The sequence below is a fragment of the Acinonyx jubatus genome, chromosome B2 (genome assembly GCF_027475565.1).
Source record: "Acinonyx jubatus isolate Ajub_Pintada_27869175 chromosome B2, VMU_Ajub_asm_v1.0, whole genome shotgun sequence".
NCBI lineage: Eukaryota > Metazoa > Chordata > Mammalia > Carnivora > Felidae > Acinonyx > Acinonyx jubatus.
The window spans coordinates 53,354,630-53,372,208 of NC_069385.1; the positions used below are offsets into that span (position 1 = coordinate 53,354,630).

The following is a 17,579-nucleotide window of genomic DNA, read 5'->3' on the forward strand; positions in this document are numbered from 1 at the left end:
ATCATTTACTCCATGGGGAGTTAGCTCCCCCATATTTTCCGATTATATCATTGGCCTCTTTGGTGGCCATTTGGAATGCCAGGACCCATGAGCTATGATGAGCCATTTCATCCAAGTCTGGAAGTGTGGGGGGAAGCCATAAGCTACAGTATAAGTATGTTGTTGTTTAGCATTACTGTACAATGGCAGCCAAGGAGAAGGCCTGGCGTAATTGCCTAAGTGTGAGCAGATTCAGTCAACTGGTGATGACCCCATTTGGAGCAGAACAAGTGGTTGAGGGTCCTAAATAGGCAGTGGTACCAAGAGAATCTGAGGAGGTACATAATATGCATGTCCCATACACATGGTAACTCCCAAATCTACATTTCTGCTTTGATTTCTCTCCCTATCCCTAGACCTACATTTCCAATAAGAGGTCCCAATAGCAGTTCAAAACCGATGTGCCCCAAAATAAAATTCATTATTTTACCCATCCACCAAAACATGCTTCCTACCATGTTCCTTAACTCAATGAAGAATTTCACCATCCACTCATAATTCTTAGAATTGTATCTAGAATTGTACGTTATTCTCTTGGAGATCCAATCCCCTCCAGTCCTGGTTGCCTTGACATTTCTCTTTGCTGACAGACAGCTGTATTTTCAAGGACAGCTTTTCTGGTTGTTCTTGACAGGAAGGTAGTCTGCTAGGAGCCACTCCCTTATAGCCAGAAGCAGAAGCCCTTTGCAAATCTTCCTAACACAATTCCATTTAAAACAGAAGTTTATTATAAGAAATCTATATGACAAACACTTACTGTGCAGAGTTTATGTAAAGTGAAAAATCTTACTTCATGAAGCAGAATCCATTTGACTGTAGTTGAGAGAAGACATGACCCAAATTGGGTCAAACAAGCAAACAAATAATTTTTTGCTCATATAACTGAAAATTTCAGGAGGAAGATAATTGTATACAAGATTTCAAATGAAGTTTATCAGGATTCACTTTTATCTTATCTCTGCTCTGCTTCATGTAGAATAATGATAAGGCCATTTTTAAACAAATTTATGACCATAAGATGGCTGGAGTTGTGACCATAAGAGTCAGCAACTCCCTGAACTCCCTGAACTACACGATTCCAGGTACACACTCAGCAGAAAAAGGAATGTCTTTGTCTTGGCATACCCAGGAAAATCTCATTGGCTCTAGTTGGGTCACTGCCCATTTCTAAACCAATCACTTTGCCCAGGGAAATTTGATAGTGATTAATCTAGGCCCAGGTCACTTCCTTGATTCCCAGGCCAGGACTAAATTCAGTTCCTCCAGAAATCCATAGACTGAGGATGGAGTTAGTGGTAGTTCCCAAGCAGGAAGTTAGAATGTGGTTCCCAGGAGAAAACTGAACTGATATTGGACAACTGAAATAACAATTGTCCACTTTCCTGGCCAGATCCAGTATCTAAGTCCACATTGCCTAAAGCTACTTGGAAGAACATAGTCTTCCTGCTTTGGTCCTCTAACGCCATTTCCATGATCCTGGCTCTGGATCTGTGACCCCACTCCCTTTACACTGCCGCGTTCTTTACACCCATCCTCTCCAGGACACACACACAGCTCTTCCAATGGTAGCATGTCCCTAACCTGTGTGATCCCTTCTTCCTGGTTACTCTGAAGTCTTAGCAAGAATTGAGACAGGGGTATTAGGATGATGACATGGTTTTATTACCTCATTGTCACCATTTTCCTTTTCTCTCACTATCTTCTCAACAGAACAAGAGTCAGATGACCAGATTTAGCTCCACAATTCTGCCATTTACTGCTGTAATTCTAAAAACCTCACTTCGCCACTCTGAATCTCAATGTCCACAACTGCAAATGGGGTTGGTGATGTTTGCTTTACCTCTTTTGAGGCAGTTTCTCTAAAAAAAGTTGCCTAAAAGAGGAAGAGGAAGAGAGTGACAGGTCTGGAGACTTCATCCTTTTGAATGGCTGTTGAGGTTCCTGGTGATAGTTCTGATAGAAACTTCTTAAAATGTGGGATTTTTCAAGCATGTCAATGACTGTGAAATGAAATATTTTGAAAATGTTTATAGACTCTGAAGCTCTTAAGAGATGCTCAATTGTATGATGGGCCCCAGATAGGTCACTGAAAAGCTCTTGTTCCACCTTAAGTGTTGTTTGTATATAACACTTGTCAAGGGTTTCCATCCTATGAAACAAAAGCACAAAAGTTTCACTGAAGTCCTCCGGCCTAATCCTCTTAGGAGTCATTGAAGCCTCTCTGAATTGATCCAAAGGTAGTCAAGTGCCTTCTGAAAACAGGAGGCCCTTTCAAATTTTCTTGCTGTTCCTATTTCTGACAAATTCACTCAAGTGTTCCTTGCTACCCATCACCATTGTTCGCACACAACACTTGGAGCCAGAGACTTCGATGAAGGTGACGGTGCCATGAAATGGCTGGACAGGGATCTTTCCAGTATCTGCCCTAACTCCACATGGCCACGGGAAGCTAAGACTGCATAACCACAATGGATGCAGGCTGTGGGGCAACTGAGAAACACAGATTTTGACCCACATCTTGTGGGAAGATGGGGAAGAAATGTCTGAGTAAGGGTTGCATGCACAGGAATGGCAGGTCTGAAGGTAGAAACAGGAAGATTAGCTCTTCAGCTGGTGTGAGTGCATAACCCAGAACTGAAGTCCTGCAACTAAGTGCCTTAATGATCTCTGCATGCACAGAGCCTAGCACAGTGCCTTACTTAGTGGATGTCAAATTGGGCTGATGGCTGGGGTGGAAAGAAACAGGTAGATCTAAGAGATACTCTGGATAGTAGGCAGATAACATTAAGGAGTGGTTTAACATGAAAAATAAAAGGTAAGAAAGAGAAAACTAGGGCTTTTGGTCTGGAGAACTGGCAGACACAGGGATGTCTGGATGGGACAATTAAGAATCTAATGCATGGTTTTAATTTGAAATGACGGTAAGTCAGCTGTGGAAACCCTATCAGAGATTTTACAATATTATGTGAAAATTTTATATGAAATTCTCATAGGTTTTGACTATAAAATGGTAAGCCAATAGAATGCTTCCTACAGAAATATTTCTTTAGACACAGAGCACAGACTGCTGGATAACCCCTCCCCGCTTCTTTTTTGCTAATAGAACCCTAATTTTGTCTGAGGCAGCAATGAGCCAGGCTGAGTATTTCTATATTCTTGCCTCTCTTGCCAGATGACCTTGGAACTAAATCTAGCCAATGAGATGTAAGTAGAAGCTACTGGGTGGGACCCAACTAACTGGCATGCATAGTTTGCTCTTGGCCCTTCCCCTTTTTCCATTTGCAATGTGGCCCTGATGGCTAGAGTTCCAGTAGCCATCTGATGTCCACGAGGATGGAAACCACATGCAAAGGATGGCAGATGGAAGGAAACTGGGCCGTGAAGCTACCATACCAAGCCCTGGATGCCACCCTAAGGTTTCTGTTTAATGTGAGAAATAAAGCCTCTAATTTTGTAGGTCTGTTTTTCATGTCTTTGTTAGTCACAGCCAAGTACAATTTCTTGTTGATATACCACTATCTTAAAAATGATGAAAACCCTTTAATCTCAGAATGAGTTTTCATGTTTTGTGAAAGTAATAACAAGAAGAAGGCATTAGTACCTGATTCAAAGTAAGAAGCATCAGCCCTGTTAGCATGCCTATCACTTAAAAAACCTGAATAGAAGCCTTTGGGGAGCCCTGTGAGATTAGTCACTAACACAGCCCCTGGCCTACTTGTACCTCTCTTCTAAAAGGCTGAGGAAGCAGCCTGTCTCAAACAAAATTCGAGGTTATAACACCTGTTCGTGACTATCAGCTTGAACTCAAAACCACCTACATGTACTTCTAGTGACAGGGAGTCTAATAAATTCCAATAGCATCCAGGTTCTTATTGTGGTAGAATTCAGTCGTTAGCAGTCACACCCTAGGGAAATCACAATTACTGAGCGGAAGAAGGAAGGCATCCTTGTCCATATCAGGTTCTCTCTTAGCTCTTATAACTGAGAGGGAGATTTTTGTTTGATTGAAGGCACAGGTAGAAATGTCTGGTTCAACCCTGGCTCCATTTCATGCCCGGCTCCAGCCAGCCACTGACCACCTGACTGGCCAGGCCCAACACCATTCTCCAGGAGACATTCTCTGCTTGGTCCAGCCCAATTTGAAGATGGCTTCCCCCAGTCAAGAGTGGGGCAGACCCTTTTGATGTAAGCCTGCCTCAGAAGCACACCCCTGTGGGTTTGGGCAGGGGCAGTAGCAATTCTTAGAGCAAGAGACGATGGGCTAGAGGTGGCGGGGGGGGGGGAATCCAGATGAAACCCAACTGTGGGTTATGAGGAACAAACAGCATGGGTGTGCATACCACAGATATTTTCCTGCCAAAATGCAAATACACGCTCCGGAAGGTCCCACAGTCAGAAGCCTATCTGGTTTCATCCCTGAAGCTTCGGGAATGATTTCCACACTGTTCTCAGCCTAAGAGGTAAGCTTCATTGTGCCAATAGCATTTAGTTCATTACTCATGCACCTAAATACTTCTGTTTGAAAGATAAATTTCTTTTCTCTAGATTCATTAGGCTGATCTATTAGGTAACCAAAAAACCTCTAAAAAGAAAAACAGAAAAATCTCAACCCTTAATTATATCACTCCCTTAAAAAAAAGATACCCCAATAAATTCATGTTCACAAAGCTTCCAACCCACCTGACTTACTTAGAACGGACTCACACTCAAGGGTGAGCTCTTTTAGGAGCTGCCTCTGAATTCTTCCCCATCATGAAGGTTATAGAACTTCAGTATCCTCAGTTGTTAAATGGAAATAAAACACGATGAAAAGTCTGGTCTGGACGACATTATTGTCTCCAGGCACGTTCAGAGGGGTGGGCAGAGCATAGAGACTGACTCTAAGACTAGTGATGAGTGAGTGTAGACAGATACTTCTCTCTTGCCTTGAGAATAATGTGTGTTGATGAAGGCAGGCATGGGCAGCCTCTACGGCTCCTCTCTCAGACACTACAACCTGGGCAGAGCATTTATATGTCGTGTCACACACATTCTCTCATTTCCTAGATTGCTAGTGCCAGTCAAGTGACCTCCCTTAGCTCCAACCCCACACAGGGTAGTCCTTGCCGGGAAGGCTGCACATGTGCTGGGAAGGAGCTCACTGCCTCCTCCCAGGGCCTCCTGCCCCCAATTTTACCGCTAAACTCTGAAACCTTCTAGTTTCCATTCACTGGCCTAGCTCTGATCCGGCAGCTTTCTGCATAGACTCTGTTTTTTTCATTTTCGTGATCATTTAATTATATAAAGACCACCATCAAGTCACCCCATTGAGTATTCCCCTTTACAGGCCATATAGCCCTTGACATAGACTTTGATTACCCCACCATTTGCCCCATCTCCAATCTGTCAAAGACTTTCTCAAAGGGCATTCTTTTGGAACCCAATGCCCACATGGCTGTGCATGCAAGCTCAAGGTGAGTCCTCCTAGGCTCTGCACCTCTGTCATAGAGCCTATGGTTGCACTAACTTTGTCAACCCCAGTCATATTGAGCTTCCAGTCATCAACCGAAACTCATCAATATTCTCCAGCCCAAGCATGTGACTTTTGCTTTCCCAAATCCTTTTTGTTTTGTTTTGCTTTACTTTGTTTTAAGTAGGCTCCTTCCCAACACAGGGCTTGAACACACAACCCTGAGATCAAGAGTTGCATGTTCTATTGACTGAGCCAGCCAGGTGCCCCTCCCAAATCCTTTCTAAGAGTAAGAAAGGTGTGGATCAATAACAAATGCTCCCTCTGGTGCAGTTATTGTTAAACTTGAATGTGGTTCTGCCCATTTACCTTAGAGTTTCATCCTAATGTTCCAACCAGTCTCAAAATCATCTAGAAACCTGATCTTTCATGTGTCATTATAAGCTACACTCTCCAGCTGTGTGGCATTCACAAACTTGATGGGTCGGTTTTTATTTCTTTATTCCAGCCATGGATACATTGCAATAAAAGTTGGCTGAATAAACCAGGGGAATGAGCAGATGTGATCAAATTTCTCTCATGCGGGGTCTGCTCAAGGTCACACAACTGACCTACACACTGTGGAGCTGGCACTGGAATTCCAGTCTCCTGAAGCCCAGGGTGGAAATTTTCCCACAGTGCCATGGGGCTACCATGGGGATGCTTACTTCCCACAGGCCCTGCTATACCTGAGTGGATGCCCATTATCCATTCAGCAGGTGGGGTCTCCACATAGATTTCAGGACAAGAATCTGTATCTATTACCACGTGTTGGCTGACACAGAGCTCTATGGTCAATAACAAAGTTTCTTTCTACTCACTTTTGCTTCTAGACTTCAAGAGTTTCTGACCAAACCCAGCCAGATCCTTCCCCTCCATGGACCCCCCCTATACCTGCCCAGGTCGCCACATGGAATAGACATGATTTGACCTAGGTATTAAGAGACTCAGGCCCTAATGCTCATTGCACCATATCCAATTCCTTGACCTTGTTCAATATAAGCCATTTAATTTCTAATCATCTCAGTTTTCTCACCTAAAATAGGGGGCCACTCCTCCCTACCTTACAGGGTTGATTTGAACACGAGAGGAAGAGAACGAATATAAATTTTTTTTGAAAGCTATCCAATGCTTTGCAAAGTTTATTATTATCAAATGAGTACAGAGAACTCCAAAATGACTCAGTACCTCTTAAAGTTCCTTTTTAAAGCAGTTCATTGTATCCTAACCTATTTATTCATTTCTTTCTCCTTTTTCTCTTAAAGTCCCAACAAAAACTGAATATTAAGAATGCATGCAGGGAGAGCACCGAATACAAATTAGCTATGCAATGTTCTGTAGTCACTTTGGCAGGGAAATGATACACCTATTAAAATACCCCAGTCAGAGCTGGCACGTACTCTGCTGATAACCCCAGCAGGCAACGACCTTGGCACCATTACAAGGGCAATATTTTCAAATGGATGAACTATTCCTGAACAAAGTGTCCAGTGTACTAGGAATAAACAGGCTTTTCATCAACCAAGCCTGCGCGTTTTCTGGTTCCAACAACCTTTCCCAGAGACAGAGTGGGGAGGACTAGGAAGCAGCACCTAGAAACCTGCCCAGTCTTGCTCAGCTGTGATTGAATTGGCCTCCAAACCTCCATCCTCTCTTCTGAAAGTTTCATGATTTCTTGTCTGCACTTTTTCAAAAGTTAGAACCCAGTGCCACGCATTGGTCTTCCGGTCAGATCTTAAGGTACTCCTGGTAGGAGAACAGCTTGGGGAATCAGCATCTCCCCCACCCCCACCGCACCCGGTGTAAAATGGAGCCCTGGAGCCTCGTGAGCAAGAATCTGTGCTGGAGGCTCACACAGGACGTCACAAGTGTCTGTGAGTCCTACTCTGGGAGAAGGTGGACACGTCTCCCAGGACAACTCAAAGTAGAATACCCAAGAGGCTGTGAAGACAAGATTCTTAAGATGAAAATTTGGGGGAGAGCAAGAAAGGGTTCCAGATTCTCCAGGGATAAAGCACACATGCAAAACTCAATTAGTGAAGCTTGTTTCCTCACCTGTGCCAATGAGGCTATAGCTGGCCATTTAGCTATTCGTCCTTTCCTTTATTCTACAATTGTTTACTAAGCATCTACTATATGTCTAACACTGTTCTATGTCCTGGGACACAGAATAAACAAAGTTCCTGTTCTCCTTAGATTCTGGTGGGAGCAGGCAAACAATAAACAGATAAATAAGTGAATACAGAGTGTGCCAGCTGGTGGTAAGTGCTAAGAGGTACAAGGAGAGTAGGTGTGGGTGACCTTGAGTTTGCATCAAGGAAGGTGACACCATTAAGGTAGGTCTGAAGGAAGTGAGAAAGTGAACTATGACTATCTGGAGGAGTGTGTTCCTGGCAAGAGCATGCCTGAAAGAGCAGAGAAGATGGTGTTACGGGAATGGAGCGAGCCAAGGAGAGAGTCAGAGGAGATGAAGTCAGAGAGGCAATCGGGAACCAGTTCACATAGGGCCTGAGAGCCATTTTAAGAACTTTGGTTTTAATACTGAGTGATCTGGGAAAACACTGAGTAGGAAGGGGAGAGGTTGGAACAGAAGAGTGAGATAATTTATATGTATAAAGCTCTTCCTGGCTGTTCTGCTGAGAACAGAATGTAGGCAGGAAAGAATGTGAACAGGGAGAACATTAGGAAGATAATGCAAAATGTAAGCAAGAGAAGATGGCGGTGGCTTGGACTATGGCAGAGCATAGGGAGATGGAGGGGAGGATCTGGATTTTTTAGGTAGGCTCTATATCCAGCATGGAGCCCAACACAGGGCTTGAACTCATGATCCTGAGATCAAGACCTGAGCTGAGATCAACGGTCAGACGCTAAACCAACTAAGCCACCCAGGTGCTCCCGATCTGGATATTTTTAAAGCAAGACCTATAGGAATTGATAGTAATAGGATGTGGGAAATGACAGAATCAAGGATTTGCCCATGGCTTTGGCTCAAGCAGTTGGAAGAATGGCATTAACATTTTTCTGAGAAGAGGAAGATTGTGGGTGAAGCAGGATGAAAGGCATCAGGAGTATGGTCTCAGATACGCTAAGTCTCAAGTGTCTGTTAGATGCCAAGTGGACATGTCTGGCAGGCAGTTGGACAAGCAAGTCTTGGGTCCCAGCAAGAGATGTGAACTTGGAAGTATCTTTGTAGAGATGGTATTTAGAGCCAAGAGCAAGGATATTACCAGAAAAGTGAGTACTAATAAAGAAGAGGTACAAGGGCTGAGCTCTGGGGTAAGCTAACACAAAGGAAGATTAGCAAAGGAAATTAAATGGAGTTAAGAATTAGAAAAAAAAAAAAAGGCCTAAAGTATGTGAAGAAAATTTCTCAAAAAGAAACCACCAATTAACTTTGCTGATCACTGCTATTTGGTCACATGTGAAAAAAAACTGAGAATTCACTATTAGATTTAGAAATTTCAAGGTCACTGGTAATTTTATTAGGATAGGCTTACTTCTTTAACAAATAACCCCCAAATCACTGACTTCACACAATAAAAACTTATTTCTTGCTCATGTTGCACGTGCAACCAAGTGTTTGGTGGATGGCTTTCTGTGTGGTAACTTGGGTACTCAACCTCTTTCCATCTTCAGCGTGTGGCTCCCAGCTCACCTTGGAAAGGGAAGAGGTGGTCCATACTGGAGCACTCCCATACTCAAATGTCTCAGCCTGAAGCTGGCACATTACCCCCACTCATGTTTCTATGGCAAGAACTTGTCACATGGCCTCATTGAGATGCAAAGAAATTAGGAAACATCATTTATTTGTGTGCCCAGGGAGAGGATACAGTTTTGTGACCATCTGGCCAATTTCTATCATAATGTCCTTAGCAAGATCAGTTTTGGGGTCTGGTGGGAGCAGAAGACTGATTGAGGGGAGTTCAAGGAAAAAAGAAACGTCGAGAAATGGGGTGGTGGCTAAACTGGGATTTAGGGTCGAGGGTTTTTTTTTTTCCGGGATATTTATATGATAATAGAAAATGATCCAGAAAAGAGGGGCAAAGTGTTATGATGTTGCAGAGAGGTGGCAACCTCTGGAGGGATATCCTTGAGCAGGTGTGAGAGAAAGGGATCTAGCTCAGTGCTTCTTAAACCTCATCATGCACAAGAATCACCTGGAGAAACAGTTGAAACACAGATTCCCAGACTCCACCCTAGAGAGGCTGATCCAGCAGGTCTGGAGAGGGGTTGATAAATCTACATTTCAGACAATCTCCCAGGTGATGCTGATGTTGCCAGTCAGGACTGTGGACCACATTGTACCACTGAAAGAAGCTTGGGAAATTCATCCTATCCTAGGAGGGAAGGCAGAATGGGCAGGCAGAGATGAAGGTGAGCAGGTGGGTATGTTGGTGGAAACATGGAATTTCTCAGTTCATTGTTCTATTATCTCAGTGGATCAGAAAACAAGGCCATTCTTTCTGGATGAAGAAACAAGGCTGAAAATGAAGATGGGGAGGAAGACTGAGGGCTTAAAGAGGGAAGAGAAAATATGAAATCATCATCTTGAAGAATGGGGGAATAGCGGTGTAGGGAAGTGAATAGAAGTGCAGGTGAGCACCAAGGACCCACCTGCCGCTGTGATACTGACTTTAAAGTAAGAACAGGGGGGCACCTGGGTGTCTCAGTCAGTTAAGCATCTGACTCGTAATTTCAGCTCAGGTCATGATCTCACTGTTTGTGAGTTTGAACCCTGCATCAGGCTCTGCACTGGTGGCATGGAGTCTGCTTGGGATTTTCTCTCTCTTTCTGCTCCTCTCCTGCTTGTGTGCTCTCTTTCTCTCTCAAAATAAGTAAATAAACTTTAAAATTAAAAAAAAAAATAAAGACCAAGCAGCCATACCCAGTTGTGCAGGTACACTCATATTGGGCAGAGTGTAGATTCAGCCAAGGCCATGGTTTTGCCAGCAAGGTACAATGAAGGGTCAAAGGATATTGACTATATATTAATGGGCGTGAGGGTAATGAGGGACCACAGAATCCAGGTGGTAAGGAAGACAGGGAGGACTTGAGGCCAGTGGTGGGAAAGTAAGGAACAGTGAAAATGTGGGAAATCAATCAATTATGGATCTCAGTGAGGTTGAAGAATGATCAGAGAGAACAGAGGATTGAGGGATTGTGACAAGAGAGCAGGATACTTGAAACTGAGATGATGAAGGGAGCACAACTGTTGGCAATGATAAGGTCAAGGGCATGGCCATGGGTGTGAGTGGCCACAATGCCATAAAGGGCAAGATTGTTGGAGAGGAAGTCAAAGAACAGGGAGGCCTGAGAAGGACTGTGCTTGTGGATACTGAAACCACTAAAGATTGGTACCAACTCTTGTTGGAAAGAGTACTGAGAGCTATTGTTTTCAAACCCTCCTACAGAATCTGGTGATCTAAGGAGGGGGAAGAGTTCTAAAATATAAATTCTGGGCCCCCGAGCAAAAATTTCCCCATCAGTCTCCTTCTAGCACTAATTGCAAAATAAACACATAAACCAGCAGGGGCTGCCTGGAGAGAGACAGTGAGCCAGCAGAGGAGCCTCACTCTAGCTGACTGGTCTTGGCCTTAAAAGAGCCCAGCTTTCCTCAGCTCTTTCTCTGCTTCATTTGAAGAATGAAGAGTGATGGTGGCATCCTGAGAACCTGCAGTGACTCATCACTCCCTGGGAACGCTCATGTCCTCCACACGTTTTCTATGGAGTAGTAGGCTGCTAGTTGGTGACGTCTTAGATTTCATATTTAACTACTATGTGTGTTCTAGTGCAGAAAAGACTAAATATAGACGCTGAATTAAGAAATCTAAAAGGAATACCAAAGTAGCGTCCGTGATGAGCACTGGAGGAACCGTGAGTTGCCGTGGCAGGCAGGTGGCCAAGAGGGTGGTGTCCCCACCTGAGGACCTGCTCCATGACCCTGCTGTGCCAAGGCAGAAAAGAGCAGCTTCAAAAATTACGGAGAATGAACATCCTCCCTCCCTTTACTTGTCGGAGAGGAGCTGTAGTTTGGGTCCTCACTGGAAGGGAGCCACAGTGAATTCCACCCAGAACTGAGGAGTGCATTCCCCTCTCCTCCAGGGTCAGACACACCCCTCAGGCAGAAAGGGGGCCAGACTCCACGCTGTCCACTCCATTTACCCTCCAGGCCTGAGAATCCAAACACAAAACCTGGCGTCTTCCCTATGTAGACCACTGCTGCAAATCAGTGCAGGGGGTGGGGGTGGGGGTAGTGGCCAATTATACTCTGGACACATATGGATCCCATCTGGGACCTTCACGCGGGTATGCAGCTGGGTATGAAGTCAGAGCTAGAAACAGAAAGGACAGGCAGGGAGGATTTAGAGCTAAAATCAGCTATGGCTATCTGGGTAATAAGGTTATGGAAGACTTTTCCATTTTCTTACCTGTAATTTCTAAATTTTCTAAAAGGAATGTATGTTATTTACGTGTGTATTAACGTACGTGGAAAAACTAATAAACTTGTTTCGTTGTTTATAAAGCATTTAGTTGGATGAGTTTACCTTGATAAGGACCACACCAGCCATACAACACGAGACAAACGGCAAAGGGCTCACCTCACACACAGCCAGAGCTTAAAGCCAGCAAATGGTGCACAACAATGGCAAGTGTAAAAGAGTTTGGTGACTCAGAGTTAGCATTGCCTTACAGGCATGCCCTCTCACGCACCAGTTACAGACAGAGCCCCAAAACCTAAGAGGATGGGAAAGGCAAAGAAGCGTGGAAGGCAGCGGTGGTGTTCCCAGGTGGGAGAGGACACTTAGTGTCCCCTCCAGTCTGTGATTCTCCGTCTGGCCCAGATTGTGTGGACCAGAACATCCTCCTGCAATTTACCTGTCTTGTGAGCATAGGGCAATGTTACATTGCTGCAGGCCAGTATAACAAAGGGAGATCCTGGCACACCCAGCCTAAGCAGATTCCATTTTTCCCACCTGGAAAAATGGGTTGTCAAATTTGACTGCAGTACCCAAAATGCCATAGTAGCTTTGACCTGAGCTTTGAGATCGGGTTCAAAGACCTCTGGTCTTAGATAAACACACAGTGACCTCCGATCAAGGACAGGCCCTAGATAAAATTGTTAAATGAACAAAATGTATCTTTGGACATCTTCCTAAAAAGGAAAGAGAAGTTACTTCTTACCAGGGAACCTCATTTTCCAGGGTTCCATGCAGCTACTCACTGCAGTGCTTCCCCAACCAGACTCCCTATCCCTGAGGATTCTCTCCCTGGATGGGCTCCTTAATCTGAGGGACTTACGCACATGCTGAGCAGGTAGCAGCCCAATACGTTCACACCTCTCACCATATTGAAATTGTATCTGAGCTCAGGCCTCTTTCTAGAAAGATGTGACTTACCCAAATAAACAAAATGCTAATGATAGAATTTTAGGTAGACCAATAGGGTGCTAGTTAAGAAGAATTTAGGGGGTAGGGTGGAAGGTCAGGAGTCTCCCTAAAACAATAACACTTTACTTAAATATGTCAACAAGAATATTGACTTACTGGAAGAGTCAGCTACCTTAAATCCTATGAGACAGCAAGGAATTTTTATATGACAAGAAGAAACAAGGGAAGAGAAGAAAAAAGGACAATAAATAAGGAATGAGTAGAACGAGTAACTGATTCTTAAACACACATCTATATTCTTTTGTTTGCTTTTCTCTTTTGTCCCTTGCAAGGGGCAAGATGATATTTAGCTCCATGATAATGTGCTTCAAGCCTTATTTTTTAAGTCTTATTTTTCTAGGAGAGCAGTTCTCAAAGTCTGTTCCAGGGAACTCTGAGTGGGAGAGGTCTTAGTCCATTTTAGGACATCTTTGAGGTCAAAACTATCTTCATAATAATAAGACACAATTTGTGTGTTTCACTCAGTTGAGGTTTCCAGAGGCCACGTGATGTGTGATGAACATCATCTCATCAGAAGGGATTCTGTGGTCCCAAAAGTTTAGCAAGTGCCTTTAGATACTCTTAGAGAATTCACAATGTCCACTAGCATATTAAAGGCTCTGAGAAGTTCGGTAGTAAGACAAACAAAAACAAAAACAAAACCCTGTTTGACATGGTTTAATACAGCATTGCAAATGTATTCGACCATGGAATTTATTCCTGTTTTTGTTTTGAGAAGTGCTCCTCCAGGGTTAAGATACTAAACCAGTCATCCTCTGGCCGAGGAACTTATTAAAGACAACTCATCCAGACTTGGAGTGAATACTCAAAGACTGGACATTAGTATGTCAGTATAATGTACTGGTAGAGAACAGAGCCGGGTTGCCTAGGTTCGGATCCTGACCCTACGACTTCCTAGCTGTGATTTTGGACATGTTACTAACCACTTTCTGCTTTATAATCTTCATGCACAAAATGGGAAAGACTAAATATGCCTGTGTGTGTACACACGTCTTACAATGGACCTTACCCATTTTAAACATTATAGAAGACTTAGTTATCATTTGTTACTGGGCCAAACATGTGGGCCAGGACCTAACGCGAGGCCACCAACTGGTGATGTGCCCTGAGGTTATCTCTCTGGCACAGACTTCAGTTTATCCAAGTGTCAAATTAGAAGGCAAGATGAGGCAATCTCTGAGGCCCCCTGTACAGTGGATATTCTCTGGTTCCACCCATTTTTGCGGAAGGTGGCACTAACCTGGAGCGTGACAAGAAAAAGAATGTTGGGGGGCGAAGGGTGGTCTAAGAGCCCCTGGGCCCTGGGCTGCATCAATGGGGGCTGAAAGGATTTGCATAATTATGGCTGGTCTTTGAGGATGGAGTTCATCTGCTCCAGAGCTCTGCCTCTCGCTGACCCGGGTCCTCAGCCCACCCAGGTATGAAGCAGAAAGAAGGTGGGGTTTCCTATTTCTGCCACCACCACCTCCATGGTACCACTATCATAGAAACTGGCTGCTGGAGACGAGGGCCCGGCTACAGAGAGGAGTACTCTCTTTAAAGGGGGCTAACAGCAAATGGGGCTTCTGGTTTCATGGGCAACCTTTTCTTCCTTCTTCTGAGGACCTTCCCACCGCCTCAGAGAAAGCTTTTGGACACCTGATCCTGGTGAGACACACAGACTGCCTCTGTAAAAATTCCTCCAATGTGACTTCACCAACCACTCTCTTTACTTGGGGGTGAAGAGAATGCAGTGTTTAAAAACACTAAAAATGTCTGTAGAAGGGAGGGCTTTGAATTGCTGGCAGCTGTGGGCCAAGGTAGAGGCGCCCAACATTATGCTTAACAGGCTAAACTGGGAACATTTGAATGCTTCGTTTTACTTGTGCTTAAAAAAGCAAGTAGCATCTCAGCTGCCAGATGTTGGCGTGTAGCGCGTGAGCATGGTACCAGCAATGCTTTCTCAGGTGACTACGTGTCAAAGGGAGACGACTTGCTTTCCTAAAACTGCCTCTCGGGAGGGAGCCCAGTGGCTTTCATGTTTCACTTTCACTGAAGAAGTTAAATTTGGGAACACTGAAAAGGATGTCACTTCACCCAGAGAAGATTGACGCTGGGACTTGTCAGCAAAGGAAAAAATTCTGAGAACTGTGGCTTCGTAAGAGCTCGATTCCCTGTAGCTAAGGCCTTTGAGTATCACTGAACTACCTTCTCTCTAATTTGGCGTATTGATTAGGAGTCGCTTTTGGTCGCTAGTAACAGAAAACTGACTGTAGTGGCTCAGACATATAAGTGTTGTTGTTTTTTTTTTCTCCTCGGTCGTGAGAAATGCAGACATGGGTAATTTCTGGTCAATCAAAAAAAATCAGGAAAATCAGGGCTGAGTCTTTGTGATTCTTCCAGTCTTTCCTTCATGGTCTCACTCAATGTGGCTGTTGCATTTCCAGCCATCATAGCCACATCCCAAACAACAGGAAGCAGGTAGGATAGAATGGCAATAAAAGCTTTCCCAGAAGTCCCATCCAATGATTTCTGCTTTCATCTTCTACAAGAGAGGCAGAGAAACAGTCTTTTCACTGGAGGCATGCCATCCAGAAGGTACTGGGGCTCTGTTACTCAGAAAGAAAGAGTGGAAATCACATAAGAAACTAGCACTCTCTGTATGGGACTTCCTAGGGAGGTGTGCTTAGACAAGAAACTGCTGCCTGGACTGATCCCTTTGGGATGGTTTGTTATGTGAAAGGGTAGGTGTCTGGGGAGCCTTAGTTTATCCACGATACTGACTTTCAGGCCCCTCTCCCTCTGACAGGGGCAAAACTGGCTTCCATTCTAGAAGTGCCCCTAGTTCCCAAGGCCACCTATAAAGGAAAAAAGTATTCAGAAACCAGGGAAGTCTCTGAAAAGTGGTGGATTCATTCCCTGATCAGAGACAGTGTGCTCAGCACAGAGCATACAAAGATGAATATTTTCACAGACACGGTAGGCACTACTTGCTGATGGAGTGGGGCAGGCAGCGGATGAACAGAACATGGTTCTGAACCTCCATCATCTTACAATTTAGAAGAGAGAGACAAAACATGTAGATTCATAAGTTGAAATGTATTCTTCCAGTATGATGGTATCAGGAGGTGGTGGGGAGGACTCTGGAAGGTGATGAGGTCATGGACATGAGAATGGAGCCCTCATGAATGGAATTAGTGCATGTACATATATGTGTGCATATAACACAGAGCTCCCTCGGCCCTTCTGCCATGTGAGATCACAGCGATAAGACAGTCGTCTGTGAACCAGGAAGCAGGCTCTCACTGGACATGGAATCTGCCAGCACCTTGATCTTGGACTTCCCAGCCCCCAGAACCGTGAGAAATAAGTTTCTGTTGTTTATAAGTCACCCAGTCTCCGGGATTTTTGTTATAGAAGCCTGAACAAAGACAGACGCTAAGTGGAGTCAGCCGCAGGCACAGAGAAGGCAGTGCTCATCATCACCAGGATGCTCCCGAAGGTGTCCGAGAGGAGCAGGAAGATGCAGGGTTTGCTGGCTGAACAGAGTGGGAGGGGACCGGGAGCGAGGGCTGTTGCCCAGCACACAGTAGGGCTCCCTCAACTGGCAAGAGAAACAGTGCTTATCCTGAATTCCCAAGGGCCACCATAGATTCTAGACAAAGTGCCATCCCTACATTTCCAACTCCCCATCCAGCCACGTGAGGCAAACAAGTGGCCTTAACAAGATTAAACAAAATCCAGGGAAGGGCACAGTACATTAGAAACACCATAGCTGAGAACCAAAACACCAACTTTTTCTGCAGGAGCGGGGAAGCCCTTACACTGATGCATAGGGTGTTGAGAAAAAGGAGATATTTTGTCCTGTACTTTCTTCCTGGGCTTCCTTCAGATTTGGGAGCATTCTGTGGCTTGTGGGAGAGGCAGCGGCCAAGTGGGGAAGGGGGAGTGTCTGGTTTTGTCCTCCAGTCTACACATTTCCAACTGCTGTTCTGTGCTTCCAGCAGTTACCATATGTTCACAGATTTTTAAGTCACAATAAACGTCAGTGAGCTGCTAGGGAATAATTCCCACCTTTGTTCATGTTCCAGCACCTCCCCTCAGATCACATTGCTCAAATAACGACCCGGCCTTCCTCCCCCTCTTGTACATCAAGGTCACAGCCCTTCTCCGTTACTGGCAGTGAGAGCGGCCAGTTGTACCCTGGTGGGAAGTTAGCAGAATGGCAAACTAACTGCCAAGCTTTGGATACGTCATGAAATGTTCAGCCACTAAAAGTACTTTTTCCAATGGTTAGATTTTTAAAATAATTTTCCTCTCTAGTGGCAACTTAAAAAAAAAATTTTTTTAATGTTTATTTATCTTTGAGAGGAAGAGACAGAGAGACAGAACATGAGTGGGGGAGGGGCAGAGAGAGAGGGAAACACAGATTCCAAAGCAGGCTCCAGGCTCCGAGCTGTCAGCACAGAGCCCAACGCGGGGCTCGAACCCACAAACTACAAGATCATGACCTGAGCCAAGTCACTTAACTGACCGAGCCACCCAGGTACCCCTCTAGTAGCAACTTTTAATCAAGCAAATTATCACAGGCCCATGTGAGCAAAGATTGATTCCATCCTGTCCTG

At 44.6% G+C, this 17,579-nt stretch overlaps 1 long non-coding RNA gene across 1 annotated transcript in view; it reads right to left on the reverse strand.

Moving 5' to 3' along the window:
* Nucleotides 1–7,335: 7,335 nt before the first annotated feature.
* Nucleotides 7,336–17,579, reverse strand: part of LOC113598734 (uncharacterized) — a 39,697-nt gene continuing 29,453 nt past the window's right edge. The window contains exon 4 of the long non-coding RNA XR_008298420.1: nt 7,336–15,563. This is a non-coding gene — a long non-coding RNA (uncharacterized LOC113598734). The remainder of the gene's footprint in view (nt 15,564–17,579) is intronic.